Source organism: Nicotiana sylvestris, chromosome 8 (assembly GCF_000393655.2).
Source record: "Nicotiana sylvestris chromosome 8, ASM39365v2, whole genome shotgun sequence".
NCBI lineage: Eukaryota > Viridiplantae > Streptophyta > Magnoliopsida > Solanales > Solanaceae > Nicotiana > Nicotiana sylvestris.
This window is the reverse complement of record NC_091064.1, coordinates 125,953,587-125,972,434: the sequence shown is the minus strand read 5'-3', so window position 1 is coordinate 125,972,434 and position 18,848 is coordinate 125,953,587. Positions and strand designations below refer to the sequence as shown.

At 40.7% G+C, this 18,848-nt stretch overlaps 1 long non-coding RNA gene across 1 annotated transcript; it reads left to right on the top strand.

Annotated features, from left to right (window-relative positions):
* Positions 1-889: 889 nt before the first annotated feature.
* On the top strand, positions 890-16,955 carry LOC138874567 (uncharacterized). Its single transcript, XR_011401578.1, has 2 exons — positions 890-1,111; positions 16,527-16,955. It is a non-coding gene; the product is annotated as an uncharacterized lncRNA (long non-coding RNA).
* The last annotated feature ends 1,893 nt before the right edge of the window (positions 16,956-18,848 follow it).

Here is an 18,848-nt window from a genome sequence, read left to right as displayed (position 1 = left end):
GTTGTGAAATTAAAGTGGATTGAGAAATTACGCACTTAAAGTTTATATGTGATGTGTTAAAGTGCGTAGGAGGATTAGCCACTATTCCCAAAATATATCCTACCCATCCCTTAGTCTACACTACAACCATAAAAAAGTCCTAATTGATTTTAGACTGAGTGAACCTAATTTAGTAGAGATTTACATTAAGGGCAAGCCTATGGTGCCAATTGCATGCATGTGACTTCTTTTGTAAGAGTGAGAGATTTTCTTTGATATATATGAGTCCTTAAAATATATTTGAGTATTTGATTTGAATGTGTGGGTTCAACTTACTCTCTTGTTCTTGTTGGAAGGGCACATGGTTTCACAAGGGATAAGTAATGTTATTAGACTTATCTCTATGATGTTGGGTGTTCAATCCATGAGTGCAATGTGACATTGAGTTGGTTTTTGAGGCTAGGATTGTTATCAGTATGTTGTCTTTGTTTGAATATTTTTGAAGATTGGCATAAGAAAAAGGGTTTGCATATGATAAAGTTTAATTGTTACTATTTATTGCAATAAACCATGGTCATTGGTGTAGTGTCCTCATTTGTGTAAAACAAAGTGCTCAAGGATAGTGTAAGGTGTTGGTTGACTCGAGGACGAGCAACGTTTAAGTGTGAGGTAGTGATGTTTGGCTATAATTATATATTTTTAGTGCATTAGTTACCTTACACTTAGGTACTTTAATGTTAAATTATACTATATATGTGATTAATTGAGTTTATTTTATGCGTAGGTACATTGAAGATGAAATTGGAAAAAAGTAAATATTTAAAGTGTATTTCATGCACTAAAACAATGGGTTTATGATTATCTAATGATGCAGTATTTATTGATGACAAAGAAAGAAAAAAAGATTGAAAAAGAAGAATTGAAAAAAGAAGAAAACAAGTGAAATTGAAGAGTTTGGAAGTTAGGAAACAAAATAGAACGAAGCAGCATCAGGCGCTGCAAGCTTTAAAGCTCTCTATGGAGCAGGCATCCCGCAGTCGAAAGCACGATGGAGAGCTCGTGTCTCCCGGTATACAGCAAGGTGGAGCGCGCTATAGAGCTCGCGAGGCACGGTCTATAGCGAGGGTTCCAGGTTTTAAAGCCTATTTTATCTCCTTTTTGGTTTTGAACTTGGTTATTTCGCCTAGGCTTTTATCTTACATATATAAATAGTCATTAAACATCATTTTTTGGGAAGATCGAATTTTGGACGAAGGGAGAGCACGGAGCCGCCGTGGAAGCCGGAATTCATCAAATTCCATCTTTCTTCCATCAAACTTAATAATCTTTATTTTTTCTTGATGATTTATTGTTTTGCTACCATATTCTTGACACACCTCACACATAGTTGGTTTCCAATCATAGGTCACACTTTACTCAATGACCTCCCCCTTTTCGTTCCTGAAGTAGATTTCCTCAGAAAATTGATCACCTACCTTCACTTCAACAAGCATTCTAGCAAATTGCAATTCTACTTTCTTTTTTGTATTCTTGTCTACCATTAAAGGCTTTCCTATTAAACTTCCTATTTTACTCATTCTCTTAGCACTCTAATAATTAAATTCCAGCCCTGGAAGTGTGATCCATATTGGAGCAGTGTACAGTTCTGTTTTTGAGAACTCTATATCTGGAGTCCAAGATTTGACAATAAGCGATTTGTTATCAAAATGGAAGATACTCTCTTGAATGACTTTATTCTTTCCCACCTCAGTGTCAAACCTCACTATCACAATGCCATTTTTAAGCATTGCTATTTTGTTAATCCCATGTTTTCCCCATAGTCTCTGCAAATAACAATTCAGCACATTAAACTGAGGATAAGCCCTCATCACATAGCAAACTATTGCATTTCTCCAATACGTGATTTCAGACTCTATATCCTCTAATTCTATCTCCCCTATCATACGATCCCTATCCTTTTTAGGACTCACAAATTCAAGTTTAAACTCTTCATTTGATATTTTTGAAATGTCAAACTTATCCTAGATTGACTCTGCATGTGCTTGCTTACCAGTTTCCTTCTCCTGTGCTTCGACTTCATCAGCCCAGGATAGTCTGCTCCCACTTTCCTGGCTTTTGACAGAACTATTCCATTCACTAACTCTCTCCTTCAATGGTGTATTTACCTTCTCCCTTGCATTGTAGCGTTAACTTTTGATGGCTCTGCAATTTGCTGAACCCTTACCTCCTCAGTTTCTATTTTATCGATTTCTGCCGGATTTCCCCTTTTTTGTTGGATTCCTGTTTGTGCATCTTGAATAACATGCTTACCGTCGCTTTCTGGATCTGAATTTGTACAGGGATGACGGTCTACGCTCTCCTCTTCGTGGATGGGGTATGTTAAGACTAACGTGCGCCGCGAGAGTTTTCGGTCCTCGTAACATAAACAAAGTTGTCCGTTAATTGTATTTAGGACTTTGAGATGCTAACTTATTTTACCTCAGTGAAACAGAAAAGTAGGCATGCTTATAGTCTTCCAAGTCTTTCTCCCAACAACAAAAGAATGGAGTGGTAGTGTCTTACCCATCTCATGCATGATTCAGACAGCTAATGAAGAAACCTAACTATAAAGAGTTGCCAGGTCACTTATCTTTGTTTGAGGGAAAATTTTCTTTGGTGTCTCGACTAGTTGTATGAGGCATCTTTTTCATCTCACAGTTTTGTGGACCCAGATTTTTATTGATCCAGAAGTGTAAGATTGAGGTCCACAAATTTGTGAGACAAAAAGGAGTCTCACAAAACTAATATTAGCTGTGTGAGGCACACAATAAAACTTCACCTATTTGAGGAAGTTATGTAACTTTTTCACTTAAGGCACTTGAGTTTTCTGTATCCAGAATTGGAAGTGCCTTGCTCATTTGGTTCCAGATACCTAGAAAACCAGAAGCCAAAAGCTTTTTGAAATGATTTTGTGATGCGAGAACGAATTTAGTGCTTTCATCACTGGGCCTACATGAGAACAAACATATCATTGAGTACTGTATTTTAACTAGGTATAGACATACAAGGCTAATGATGACTCTATAGTTATCCTAGTTGTTTTCCTCTTTAGTGTCTAGTGCACATATACTTATAACTAATGTTGTGGGGAAAATTAGTGTAGTGAATGACCATAGACCAACTTCAAAGTATGAATGCATTATTGACATTTCAACTCAATTTCCAACCTTCAATTTCCAACGTCTCATCTTTTTGAGAGATTAGAGTTAAAGCCTAGTGGTTGTAATTCTATCTTATATCAATTAAGTGCATGGGTCTATCTCCCTAAAAAACTATGTGTTTACCCTCAAAATCGGATAACAATTAAATTTATAAGTGATTTTAAGGATACGTAGATTAAATTGACACAAAGCGATAAGTTAAATTGTAATTGGATATAAAGTATGATAAAGTAAGTTCAAATAACACGAATTGAACAGTAAAAGCCTTGGGGAGTAGAGCCACCCTTTAGCTGAACGTACTTCGATCAGTATCAAGATATAGTTGAAATAGAACTCAAAGAGAAAATAATAGTATATTGCTTCTGAGAGGATGTTACAATGTGCTTTACAAATAATCAGACTCCCTTTATATAGTAGGGGAGTCATACTTTAGGTACAATTCTGTAAAAGGTAGAAAATCTCATAATTTGCTAATTAGCTAGTTTCCCATTTATACATGCCGAGATTCCCGTCGTGATACCTGACCGGTTACGGATATTTTGGCCTTCTGTTATCCAGCCTGACAATGTTTTCTCGAGCTCATTCGGTGTCAGGGTCGATTCTGGGGTCATGGACTCGATATCCTTGAAGACGGGCATTTTGACCTCGTGCCCTAGTTCGATGGAATCCGAGGTCGATCTTCAACTATTCACGTTTCAATCCCGATCTTTCATCCAATAGACGAGCCCGATTTCGACCGTATATAGATAGTCCCTTTATTTTTCGGAGAGTAAACAACGATAAACGATATGAGTTCCCGATTCTCGACTCGATACACCGCGTTAGAAACGTCTCGTCAATCATGTCTTAATGGCGTTAAATGCTCGTCAGTTGCTGGTCGGTCACTCCTGGTTTTGAACCGTCATTTGAAAATTATAAATATCCCCTCCTTCATTTATTTAAACTTTACATCCAAACCTTTCCTACTCTTGTTCTTAAAAATCTTTGCATTTTCTAGCACTTGTACCCAAATTTCTTGAGAGCTTTGTAAGAATTATCACTTATCTAAACCATTAAGCATACCCTTTTAACTTCCTTTTCTTCATCTTTATCCAAAAAATGGCGAAAACTTCTAAGACAGTCTCTCAGAAAGAAACTGCTTCTTCTTCCCGGCCCGCCAGTGAGGAACCAGTGGCAGAACCTCCTAATTACGCGTTTATCCCTGGCGGGTGCTCGGTGACTGTTGACTTCAAAGTTTAGAAACCTTCACCCGTTCCGGGTCGGGGTGAAAAGGTATCAAGGTATATTTGCTCGATCACCGAAGATATCCTCCCTATGATCATAAAGGACTAACTGTGTCGAAAAAGACGTGGTGGTTCCCAGGCCCGAAGAAGACATCATTACCCATGTTAAGGGATACTTAAGTGTTTACACTTATCCCTTTACGTTGGGCACGTTGGACCCGATGATCATGTAGTTCTACAAAAGGTACGAGGTGTGTCTTGGTCAGATCCACCCTCGTTCTAGAGGATAGTTATTCTCCTCCGATTCTTCGTGAGCAAGATTGATGGATGCCCATTCACCGTTGATCATCTGATGCGCCTATACAGTCATAGATTCTTCCGGGAGGACTGATTAAACTTGCGCGTCGGGCCACCAAAGCTTCGTTCTCGAGCATCGACGAAGATCGAGATCGAGGTTGACTAGGCCAATTTGTCCGAGTGAGGACCTCGGACCTAATCCCGGCTAAGGACATGCCATTCCCCAAAGAGTGGAACACAAAACGTAAGTAAATTTTGTTTTTTCCCAGAATTTAATATTTTTGCTTTTTCCCTCTTTCTTATTGATGTCTGGTGGTGATGCAACTGTTGCTCAAGCTCCAGATGCAGTTCCTTGACTCAGGGAGTGTGTCGAGGACATCGTTTCTAAAAGACCATATTCCAAGTACGCATGGCGCGAACTTTCGAAGGGTCGGTAGGAGGCCCGTTCTCACGGTGAGATCCCTTCCTTGAATAGACAACACTTGGGTTTCTTCCGTGCTGCCTCACTCATTTTTTTCTTTGTAGGCCTTGGGAAGGATATTGCAATGAGGCCTCTATCCGACAACGAGAATAGCACTGTCGAGTCCCCTGCTCCGAGGCAGGGTAAGGGGAAGGCCTCTAAGTTATCCAAACAAGGAGAAGAAAAAATATAAAATGAGGCTGGTGCGCAAATCTAAGGAATACACCAGCGCTCGAGAGCTCCCATCGAACTCAATCCACCTGCTAAAGGATGAGTCCGAAGAAGAAGAAGAACATTCTGAACTGGTGGCCTGCGTGCGAGGCAACATCTTACTGACTCAAACCAGGAAGGCTGTTGAGGAGGCAGTGGCCGAGGCCTCCCAACCAAGGAGGGGCTAGGCTATTTTGCCCCAAGTTAGGGAGGCCGACCAAGATACTACGGTTGGTGCTTCTAGGGCAGAGGATAATGCACCGAAGGACGCACTTGAAGTGATATATCTCTCTGGGTCGCCCTTATTTACTGACTCCTTGATCCACGACGCCCAAACTCTAAAAGAACGCCCAAATGAGGGGCTCCAAGGGGTGGAAGACTCTTTTAACCACTTCTTTGATTGTTTAGATTCTTCCGCCTCAGAGTACATCCCCAGGCTGGGTGACTTACCGGTACCAAAGAAGAGTCCATCTTCAGGAACCAGCGGGCCTTCTTCAAGTCCGAAACTAGTAAACTGATTCCCAGCTCCAAGTGCAGATCCTGGCCGGAAGCGATCATTTATTATGTCCATTTCGGAGGATGCCCGGGTCCTCTCCGCCCCGGTGGGGGTTGCAAATTATCTTTGGTGTCTGGTGACCGAAGAGGATCAAGTGAATATGAACGAGGTAGAAGTGTCCTGTCTATTCAATGAAGCCCAATAAGCGCTAAACCGGGTAACTTCGAATGCCTCTTGACGATTTTTCTATTATATATTTAGATTATGTCATAAATAATCGTAACATTTTTCTTTGTGTTTGTAGGCCTCGGTGCCTCATCACGAGACTTTTCTCCAATACCGAGAAAAGTTAAACCACCATGAGGCCGAGACCCAAGAGCTCATTGAGAAGAGGGATGCTTACAAACTTCTCAGTGAGCAACATGAGGGGAAGGTCAAGGAACTTCAAGCCGAGTCTGAAGCAGCTTGGAAGGAGCATGCCGACCTAGTCGAGCAGGTAAGAAGAGTATTTGAGGTTAGTGGCGATGAGTCAGATACGGTGGCTAATGGTCCGAACCCGTAGGTCCAACAGAAGCTTGATCAGATCGGACAGCTCCATGCAGAGGTAGATGCGGTAAAGGCCGAGGCAGAAGAATGGAAAAAGAATATAAATCGCCTGTCCTCAGAAAAGGAGACCGCTCGGGCACAACTGGCTTCAGATGAGGTTCAACTTCGAGCTTTAAAGGAGAAGTCCTTGGCGCAGGCTAAGAAGATCGAGGAGCTCCAGTCCCAGCAGAATTTTGTCGTCTCTGATCGGGAAAATCTGGCCAAGGATCTCGAAACGGTCAAGTCGGAGGCCAAAGTAATTAAAGTTGATGCCGACGAAATGGTGGCTATTTATAAGGCTGATGTCGAGGTAGCTCAGGTTCGGTCAAAAGACATCATCGAGCACGTGAAGTGGCATTCTCAAAGGGAGGCCCTTAAGGAAATTCATGCTCGGGTCTTTGACTTATCGACTGAGATCGAGAGTGCCAAAGAGCTCGAAGTCGAAGCCAAAAAATTAGCCTATCCCGAAGATAATGAGGAGTTCGAAGATTTGGGCGAGTCCGAGGGTGGCGGAGATCCCGAAGGTGATGATGTTGCCCCGGCGAAGACTAGGCCATTTAGGCCTTTAGATGTTTTTGTTTTTTGTATTTTTGTTGAGGCCGTTTAGCCTTTGTAAAAATTTGCATCAGGTTGTTTGGCCCTTGTAAAAAGAATTTCTAATTATGAATTTGGCTTTTTCCTTTCAACAGCTTTCGAATTTTCTCTTTGCCTTATTTACTTTTATTTGCAATGATCTAAATGCCTTAGCATGAAATAATTGGGTTTTGTTCAGAGATTTGAACAAACCTTGCCTTCAACTTTATTTTATTTTAAGGCATCGTGGGGGTTCGATGTGACTGAAAGTTTTTTTCCCAAGTACTTAGACTTTTTTAAGTCATAGTCTGTCGAGGGTATCCTTTGGAACCGGTTAAGAAATTTTGAGGCCTTGTTGTTTTTGTTACGGGCTTCGGACGTCTCCAAGTCGTGTTTATATGGTCGTATCCTTTATAGTTCGGGTGTTGCCCCATGTTATTATCGTTATCCCGAGTTTTTTGAGCTTGCCTAAGATGACAATACCCGAGTGAGGGTGGCCTTAGCCTTTAAACTTCAAGAATAGACTAATAGGACTTATGCCCCCGAGCTCTGATAACTCGGACCGTCTGAGTTTGGTTTCAGACAGTAGTCCCTAGATGGGAGTGATCGTTCCAATTGGGACTGAGGCGGCCCTTAGGATCGATACCTTTAGGAGATTGGAAGTAGGAAATTCCTTAAGAAATGTAAGAAAAATTTAAAAAGACACGATACTTATCTGCAAGGAAGAGACTTCTTTTTATTCTTGGGCGTCATAATTACACACTTGTACAAGCTTTGTGTCAGGGCTAGAGCAATCTATGTGGGCATGGTTCATTTGACCATTTGGCCCTTACAATAAATCCTACCGATCGAGACCCTTTAGTTACGATGTTTCTTCCCTTGTTAAAGTCGATATCCAAGGGTAATGTCCCCAGTATTCGAGGTTGATTATAGAGAAGCCTCATATATTGTTAATGTGATCTTCGACACCGATTCATGACCGGTCTTCGATTATAAGTTAGCACTATCCACTATTGCCTCGGTAAAAACCTTTCCGGAAAACCCATTTGGGACAAAATCAATTCAAGGGAAAAAGAGTGCAACACGTGCTTTTAGGCCTAAAATTTTGTATTGCTCCTTGTAGGTTACCTGCAAGCATTAGTCCAAAATAAAAGTAAAAGAAAACAAATGGGGTCATACTTTAGCAGTAATATCGTTTCAGGTGAGTTATATTCAATTGTTCGGTACTCGTTCGCCGTTCATCATTCCGAGTTTGTAGGACCCCTTTCCGGTGATTTTGATGATACGATATGGCCCTTCCCAGTTCGGCCCCAACTTTCCCTCATTCGGGTTTCAGGTTTTCAGCGTGACCATCCTTAATACTAAGTCCCCGATGTTGAAGTATTGAAGGTTAGCCCTTCTATTGTAATATCTCTCGATTTGTTGCTTTTGGGCAGCCAACTGAATAAGGGCGGCTTCACGCCTTTCATCCAATAGCTCCAGGTTCGTACTCATGGCTCGCCATTTGATTCCTTTGTTGTATATCGGAATATGATACTTGGTTATCCTACTTCAACAGATATTAGACCTTCGGCGTCGTAAACCAATGAGAATAAATTGGCCTCAATACTGGACTTCGAGGTTGTACGATATGCCCACAGGACTTCGGGTAGGATTTCCTTCCATTTTCCTTTGGCATCGGTCAACCTCTTTTTAAGGTTCTGGAGTATGGTTTTGTTGGTTGATTCGGCTTGTCCGTTCCCACTAGGGTGGTAGGGTGTTGATAGGATCCTTTTGATGTTGTGGTTTTTAAGATATTTGGTTACTTTGCTACCGATGAATTATTTTCTGTTGTCGCACACGATCTCGGCCGGCATTCCGAACCAACATATGATGTGGTCCCAAATGAAATCGATGACCCCCTTCTCCCTAACCTTCTCGTACACTTGGGCTTCTACCCACTTAGAAAAATATTCAGTCATAAACAAAATAAATTAGGCCATACTAGGTGTCCATGGAAGGGGAACGACGATGTCCATTCCCCACTTCATGAAAGGCTATGGCGACAAAACCGAATGCAGCAGCTCCCCAGGTTGGTGAATCATTGGAGCATGTCATTGGAACCCATCACATTTTCATACGAACTCCTTCACGTCCTTTTCCATGTTGATCCAGTAATAGCCTGTTCTGGTCACCTTTCGAACAAATGATTCGGCGCCCGAATGATTTTCACAGGTGCCCTCGTGGATTTCCCTCAGAACGTATTCGGTATCTCCTGGTCCTAGACATATTGCCAGTGGGCCATCAAACATTCTTCTGAACAAGGTTCCTTCTTCGGAGAATCTAAACTGGGCTACCTTTGTACGCATGGCCCTTGATTCTTTTGGATCTGAGGGCAGTTTTCCAGTCTTCAGATATTCTACGTATTTGTTTCTCCAATCTCAAGTCAGGCTTGTAGAGTTTACCTCGGCATGGCCTTCTTCCACCATCGATCTTATGAGTTGCACGACTACCCCCGAATTAAGCTCATCATCTTCGACCGATGACCCTAAGTTAGCAAGGGCATCGAAGGTCCACTCCTTGAACCAATGTAATGTTACCTGCAACTTATACAGGTACCTTTGCATTCGTTCTTCTCTAACCTCGAATATTCCATTAACTTGGTTTACCACAAGGAGGGAATCGCACTTCTCTTCGATCACCTCCGCCCCCAAGCTTTTGGCTAGTTCGATACTTGCAATCATGGCCTCATATTCAGCCTCGTTGTTAGTCAATTTTACAGTCCTAATAGATTCTCTAACTATATTGCTTGTTGGCGGCTTCAATATGAGGTCGAGTTCGGACCCTTTTGCATTCGTGGCACCGTCTGTAAAGAGGGTCCAGATTCTCGAGGACGTCCCCGATTTTACCAACAAATCTTAAAATCGACCACGAAATCTGCCAAAATTTGAGATTTGATGGATGTCCAGGGTCGATACTCAATATCGTACCCACTATTTCCACAGCCCATTTGACAAATCGTCTTGAGAGTTAGGGTTTATGCATAATATTTTTCAACGGGTAAGTTGTCACAAAACATATGGGGTAGCACCAAAAATATGGTTTCATTTTCCTAGAGACGCTTAGCAAAGCGAGCGCCAATTTTTCCAGGTAAGGGTACCTAGTTTTGGCCTCACCTAGAGTCCTGCTATCATAGTAAATTGGAAATTGCATACCTTGTTCTTCTTGGACTAGGACTCCACTTACCTCTATTTTTTATACTGCCAAGTACAGGTATAGTTGTTCGTGTGCCTTCAGTGTGTGAAGCAGCGGTGGGCTCGATAGATTCCCGCTTGAGTTCCTCCAGGTCCCATTGACACTCCAGGGTCCATGAAAAGTTGTTCTTCTTCTTGAGTAGCGAGAAGAATCCGTGACTCTTATTCGAGGACCTCGAGATGAATCGTCCTATGGTGGCTATAAGTCCGGTTAATCTTTGCACGACCTTCACATTGTCCACGACTGTGATATCTTCGATGGCTTTGATTTTGTCGGGGTTGATCTCGATTCTTCAGTTGGATACTATGAACATGAGGAATTTACCTGATCCGACTCCGAATGCATATTTCTTCGGTTTCAGGTTTAGATTGTACTTCTTCAATATGCTGAAGGTCTCCTGCAAATATTTTAAATGGTCCTCTATTCGCAGGGACTTAACCAACATATCGTCAATGTAAACCTCCATCGATTTTCCTATTTATTCCTCAAACATCCGGTTTACTAGGCGTTGATAAGTGGCACTGACAGTTTTTAATCCTAATGGCATCACGTCATAGCAGTACGTGTCATACTTAGTGATAAAGGAGGGTTTTTTCCTGATCATCCGGGTCCATCCGTATTTGGTTGTACCCGAAATAGGCATCGAGAAAACTTAGGATCTCGTGGTTGGTCGTGGCATCGATCATGCGATTGATGTTGGGTAGAGGGAAAGAGTCCTTGGGACACGCTTTGTTAAAATCCTTATAATCTACACACATTCTTAATTTGTTCCCTTTTTTTAGGGACTACCATTATGTTTGCTAACCAATCCTGTAATTTAACCTCCCGAATGGACCCTATTTTAAAGAGTTTAGATACCTCGTCCTTGATGAAAGCATGTTTGACCTTGGACTGGGGCCTCCTCTTCTGCGACCGAATGGAATTTCGGGTCCAGGCTTAGCTTGTGAGTGGTTATCTCCGGTGGGATCCCTGTCATATTAAGGTGGGACCAAGCGAAACAATCTATTTCTTCGACCGTTGATTTAGTAGCGCTGGAGTCATCCGGCACTATAAAAGATCGGATAACACCATAATCATTATCTTTGTCAGTCCCATGCTTATCCGATTGTGTCGCAGCTGGTATCAATGATTGTTATTTGGCCTCTTGCTTTGTATCCGAGCTTGGTTCCTTTGACGTTGTGAGTGTTGATATCGGAATCACTTCTTTAACTGCAAACATCTCTTTTGCGGCTGGTTGTTCTCCGTAGATTGTCTTAATCCCTCCCGGTGTTGGGAACATTAACACATAGTGAGAATCGAGGGCACTGCCCTCATGTTGTAAATCCATGGCCTCCTAAACAGGGCGTTGTATCTCATTTCTCCTTCTATCACATAAAACTTGGCATCTTGGATGGTCCTGGCAGCATTGACTTGGTAATGTTATGTCCCTTTTAGTGGTTTCACATGCCATGTTGAATCCGTTTAGATCTCGGACTGCAGGTATGATTTGATCTTGAAAACCGAGCTGTTCTACGACTCTCGACCGGATGATGTTGGCCGAGCTACCTGGATCAATTAACACATGCTTAACTCGAGATTTATTTATGAGTACAGATATTACTAGTGCATCATTGTGGGGCTGCACGATCCCTTCTGTGTCCTCATCGTTGAAAGACAAGGTTCCTTTTGGTATGTAATCTTGAGTCCATTTTTCCATTGTGATGGACACTTTGGTGCGCTTCGACATCGGCCCTTGAGGGACATCGACCCCACTGATGATCATGTTGATGATGTGTTGGGGTTATTTTGGTTTGGTCTGTTTATTAGAATCCATGTTTCTGAAATAATTCTTGGCTCGGTCGCTCGAAAATTCTCGAAGGTGCACGTTGTTGAACAACCGGGCTACTTCCTCTCTCAACTATCGGAAATCCTCCGTTTTGTGGCCATGATTGTCATGATATTTGCACATCTGGTTAGGATCTCTTTAGGCTAGATCGGATTGTAAGAGTCTAGGCCATTTAGTATCTTTGATGCATCCAATAGCTGATACGATGGCAGCTGCATCAACATTAAAGATAATCCGATAACCTTGGTGCTTCTTTAGGTCCGATAGGCCTGTCGAAGCCGTTCTTGCTCATAAGTCCTCGAGTACTCTAGCCTTGATCACTTCTCCTTTCATTTCGCATAGAACTTCACCCGAACCCATTGTTTCTCCGGTCTCCATTATACAGCTGGTACCGATCTTTGTTTAATCTCGGTTCACGGTCGATATCTCTCTTGATTCTGTCAATGGGTCTGACAGGATAAATGGACCTGAATGGAGCCCCAAGTTGATCATCTTCAACTCTGATTTTTGATTGATACCGATTATGCACATATGACCCAAGTAACAGCTGGGTACTCTATCAAATTCTGCTTCAACTACTGCGAAGCCACCGAGCTTCGAACATTGATTCCTTGGGTGAAATCTTGAATGACCCAATCATTAGTGTTCGATGTGTCACGACCCAAACCGATGGGCCGCGACAGGTGCTCGAGTCCTACCTGTCAGACACCCCTAAGTATGCATCTAAGATATAAACCTGGATAACATTTGTTGAATTACGAGAATAATATACATGAAGAAAACCTCCCGAAAGGCATATGTACATATACGTGCAACATACGTAGGGCGAGCCAACAAGGCGGCTATAGACAACTATAGACCTCAAAACTGGAAGTCGACAAGGCCACATACTATCCAACTAGACATAATGTCTACAGACCTCTAATAGAAATATAAATGTACAAAGACGGGACTGAGCCACGTCATACCCATATATATATATATATATACAAACGTATCGTACCAAAATCAAAAGCAGCTCCGAATCAAGTGGAGCATGCCCACTCTCACTGATCAGGGATCCTAAGAAGGGGGACCGACAACTTGCCTACTTGCACCTGCGGGCATGAAACGCAGGCCCCGTAAAATAGGGCGTCAGTACGAAAAATGTACTGAGTATGTAAGGCATGAAAATTAGTACGTAAAAGACATAGATGAAACATGGAATATAAAAATATGTCTTTAAATCTGTATAACTTTATAAATTCTAAAATATTTATAATGTCATGCCATGCATAGGTATGGGTGTACATTATATCATCAAGCCATTGAGGGTATCCCATCATATCGTCTCCGTCACTGTGGGAAATATCATCAACATATACCAGCTGATCAGGTGGTGGTGTGTATATAAATGTCATAACCTTTTTCCATATCCCATATACATATATTTACATATATACGCGTATATAACGCCATCTGGTCATGGGTCAATGCACATGTATAAATGGGTGAAATGCATGAAAAATACGTAATAATCTCAATATTACTTCCGGATAAACTTTTTCAACTGCGTATTATTCTGAGACCCATGAACAGAAGATAATAATAATTCTCATGGGGAATTAAGAATATAGACACCCCTAGTATTTCTATAAATAGAGTAATTTATGGAAATTGTGCGTTTGCTCGTTTCTTCTTTATAATTTGGACCATGCGAAAAGAAAAAAGGGATGGCCTTAACATATCTAGAGTAGGAAAAACTCTGTATAATATTCTCGTAGGAGAATTTGATTGCAAAAAGTCTTGTTGCTAACGTCTTGTAGGCTTCAACGGTAACGTTTCTAACGTACTGTTGGTTTTTCACTATAAGAAATTATCCTTATTGTGGTGACTAAAGTCGCCACAAAAGCCCTAGAAGTCGCTGCTAAAAGGGAAAGCGGCGACTTTTTGTATTGCCATAAGGAAAATCGTAACTGAAGGTTATTTGTGGGTGATATTTATAGTCGCCACTAAAAGAACATATTTTGTGGCGACAAAGTTGCCACAAAAGGTTGGGAAAAACGCTACAAAAAATTATTCCATAAAAATAAATATTAGATGGGTCGCCACTATATATTCACCTTTAGCAGTGACTACTGTCGCCACAAAATATATTTATGTTCAGTGGCAAGATTATGTCGCCACTATAAATATTCTTTAGTAGCGACTAAAATTGCCACAAAAAATATTTATGTTTAGTGGCAGGATTATGTCGCCACTATAAATGTCATTTAGTAGCGACTAAAGTGGCCACAAAAGGTTTAGCCATGAAAGACACAATGTTTTCTGTAGCGACTAAAGTCGCTGCAAAAGAAATTGACCTTCTGTGGCAACTTATCTATCACAATAATTACTAATTTTTTGACAAAACTATGTCGTCACTAAAAGTTATTTTCTCAGCAATTATAACGACCAAAATTTTATATACATTTCCATACCAGTAGGAACCTAATTCACTCAAATTTCATATAGAGATATTCATATCAATTGACTATCAATATTAAAGCAACCAATAATGCTTGACAAACACCGAAAGAATTTCTCAAGCCGAATATTACAAATATTATCATTACTAAAAAGTCAATTACATATATACTACCCGACACTTCATTGTGCATTGTAATTGTACGCATATACATATCCCAAAAAAGACAAAATATTAAGTGCCTTGTAACTGCTCCTTGCTCGACACCATGCTTGAACCACTGTTTAAGTGTCTTGTCCCTGCTAGACAAAAGGAATATATATAAGGAACATAATGAGATTTTTTATATCCAATTCATTCTTTTCATGCTATACTTTATACTCATATTACTCTAATTCATTCCAATATCAATTGAATGAGTCTCTAATTGTGTGAAAAATGTAATACTATGGATACATTGAAGCATCAAACAATCTCTATTGCAAATAAGTAGAACTAGACCAGCTAGCAAATAAACCAATTACAACTACTTAAACAATCAACAAAAAATCAGCTGAGTAGAAGTAAAATAATTAACCAAAAGTCTTGCTCAGCCAAAGGAAAGCTCTATAGCATAAGAGGCCAAGTCCCATTGTAGACAATAAATTTGGGTCGAGAAAATAAAATCAAGACTGTCACACCTCCTTTTTGCGCGCCCGCCCCGAGGGGTTAAATGCGCGGGTGGAGTTTTTCCAATTTAAGTGACAATATTCGAAATGGGATTATTTATTTAATTCAGAGTCGCCACTTGGGAAAGGTTTGGTTTTTGGTGTCCCAAGTCACCGGTTTATCTTGAATCCCAAATCGAGGAAATTTTCGACTTTTCCAAATGAAGTCTGCGAACCAGAAATTCTAAGTAAGGAATTCTGTTGACCCGAGGGAAGGTGTTAGGCACCCTCGAATCCCGTGGTTCTAGCACGGTCGCTTAAATTGTTATAATGGCTAAATATCCGATTTAAATACATGTTGTGACCTATGTGCTTTTATTAAGTTTCAATCGCTTTTACTATTATCAATTATTTTACAGAATTGCAACGTCGTGAAAATGCGTCTCGAACCACGTCACAATCAATGCACCCGTGATTGTCGACACATTTGGACTTCATTGAGATTTGGATTTGGGTCACATCAATGTGCACCCGAATCTAAGAATGTGATTTAATTAAACCGCGCCAACAGAGTCTAACGCGCTATTATCTTTGTAGAAGGCCATGAAATTTATTAAATGGCCCATCCTGAATTCTAGATAATTATCAAGGTTATTTATTGAGGGCCCCGCAATTTTGCACCTTTATTTGGCGAGGCTTGTCTCTATTTTAGAAAAGGATATCCTAAAGTGGCTACATTTTAATATATTTGTCCCTAAAAAAAAACTAAAAGAGAAGAAAAATGCTAAATTAACTATATGCTTTTGTCTAATCCGGATTCTTATCGATTTCTGATTGATTATTTACAAAGCGGAGGGATGCCATAACTTATGAAACATACTTTAATTGGACAAAGAAATTACATTCGAGATTGACCCAATATTATACTTGTGTCCAAACGTTTCTTGAATTGAATTTTACTAGACTTATTGGGGCTGAAATGAAGGAATTAACTACTGGGCGTTGTTACTAATGGGATTTGAACATGATATTATGTACTGCCTAACGAGACCCAGCAAAGACTAAAATGAAACAAGTCAACATAGTGTAAGTTTGGAGTATCCATACCTTGTATTAACAAATAGCTACGAACTAAAACATGAAGGACCAAGCTCAGAAGTGTATTAGTTAACAATACATTTTCGTACTATTGAACTGGGAACTAACAACTACACAGGCCCCTTAATATGCCATGAATATTACAACAAATGATTCTGAACTTCTTCAACCTTTTCATTTCATGCTTTCAAGCTGTTTCAATTACATCAATATGGGCCTGAAATGTGTACCTGGAAATGCTGAATGTGCACAGGAGAAAAAGAAGAAGATGTTGAGATCAGCAGCAAAATAAACAGGACTAGCAATAGCAGCAGGACAGAGCAGCAGCAGAACAAAACGAACAGCAGAAAAGGGCTCAAGTGCAGAAATGCAGCTATGGCCAATAGAAAGAAATAGCCAAACGAGAGCACAACCCAGTGGAGTAGAATCAAGAACTCCAAGCAGACCAAACCAATAGTGAACCAATGGAAAACACTTGACTAAATAGACACAGCTGGAACTTCAAACAATCAGAATGGATTTCAGCGAGTTAAACAACTGAAAATCCAAATAACAAATAGGAAGAAACAATTTCTGATTGTAGATTGTATAATTTCTGTATCTCTTTGTATGTCTTTCAAGCTTTCTCTTTCAACACTCCTCACAGTGTGTGTATTTTCTTTTTTAGTTCTGATTCTTTCTATCTTTTTTCTTCTCCTAATTCTGTCCCCTCCTATATCTCTGTGTGTGTGTTCTATAAGCCCTCACATTACCCCCTTTTAACAGCCTGTTTAGAATATCACCATACTCCTCCCATGTGCCTTCCATTTTCAGTTCCACTTTAGCTAATTAAGTATTAAACCCCATCCTTCCCCTGGCAGGCTTAAACTTTCCCATTTTATTAACTAAAAGCAAGCATGGGCAGCAGGATGTTGTCAGACTATTTTTAAAATTAAACAAGGATCTTTATGCAGGCCACAGGCTGTGCACAAAGCACATGAGGTGCACCAATGCACATGAGGTGCACCAGTGCAAGTGCTGTGCAAGAGTGCACATGCCCTCCAATTAAGCATTTAAACCAAACGTCCCTTTTACATTACTGATCCAAATCAACAGCTATAAGTAAACAAAATTGGTTCTTAATTGATTTAGGCAAATGTTCAACAGAAGCAAGTCAATTTGTTATTGTTCGGACAGTTGAAACTAATTGACGACATATGTCGACTCGACTATATTAATCATAACACATACAACTGTAACCAAAAATCAAACATTCAACAGTATCGACATATGATTTGAATTGTACTGGATAAACAAAATGGTGCTCGGGAAGCCATTTGATCAGTTCAATGTAGAGAATCAGCTAATTGCACACCACTTAACATACACATTATCAGGGCAAATAGAAAGACTCATTCAAACAAACAGAAGTTCAGGCAAAATGGATAAACAGAAGTTGGTAAAATTAAAACAAATATGAACAAACTTTTTAGAACAAATCACACGGACTAAAAACAAACAAAGGAAAAGAAGGCAGACTTACCTTAAAACTTGAAAAGTTTAACAGTTTGAACTCGGATTTGGACAAACTTTTCTTAAGGCTGAATGGACTTTAATCGAAGTGTTTCTCAGATGAGAAACACTTTGATTGAAGTCCATTAGACCTTAATCTCTTCGGTTGAACCGGTATGAACCAGTGATGAAGGACACGAAACCTTCAGACTTAGATCTGGGATTCAGGCTTCCCTGATCAGATTCGGACCAAACCAAGTATGGTTTGGTCACGAGGGGGGTCTGGGGAGTATCTGGTGTGAAGCTGGGGTTGAACCGTGTGGATCGAGTTTTGACTCGAATCTTCAAACGAAGATTCGAGGACCTAGGGGATGATTCGAACTACATGGTTAGCAGATCCATGTTCAGGATGGCAAGGGGTTTCTAGGGTGTTAAGGGGAAGGTCACCGGCGTTCAGGCCGCCGGGTTTCTGGTGAAGGTGTGCAGGGGCGGCTAGGGTTTGAAGGGGATGGGTTTGGGTGAAGACGACGCAGCTGGGGTATTGGATAGGGGGGTAGGGTAGTGTTATGCACTTATATAGTTAGTGGGCAAGTGGATCCTGGCCGTTGGATGAGACGAGATGAAGGGCCAGGATCCTTCGGCTAACAGGGAACGACGTCGTTCCAAGGGTGAAGGGTTAGGGTCGGTCCGGGTGAGACGGGTCGGGTTTATTGGTGGGTTATGGGGATTGATCTTGGACCGTTGGATCGGCTTGGTTTAAACGGTTGTGATGGGTTGGCATCGAAACGACGTAGTTTTGGTGTTAAGCTACGTCGTTTCATGGCCTGGGGGGTGGGCTGTTTGGACTGGTGGCTTGGGCTGTCCGTTTGGGCTGAGTTTGTTGGGCCAATTTTAACAAATTGGCCCAAGTCCGGAAAGGGCCTTTTCTTTCTCTTTTTTTTTTTTTTATTTTTATTTCTTTTCTTATTTATTTTAAAACAAAACTAAGCCAAAAAATCAAATTAAAATTAAATACACACTCAAATACAATTATTTGCACACATACTAAAATATTTCAAAACCGGTAAAGTCAAACCAAACAAAA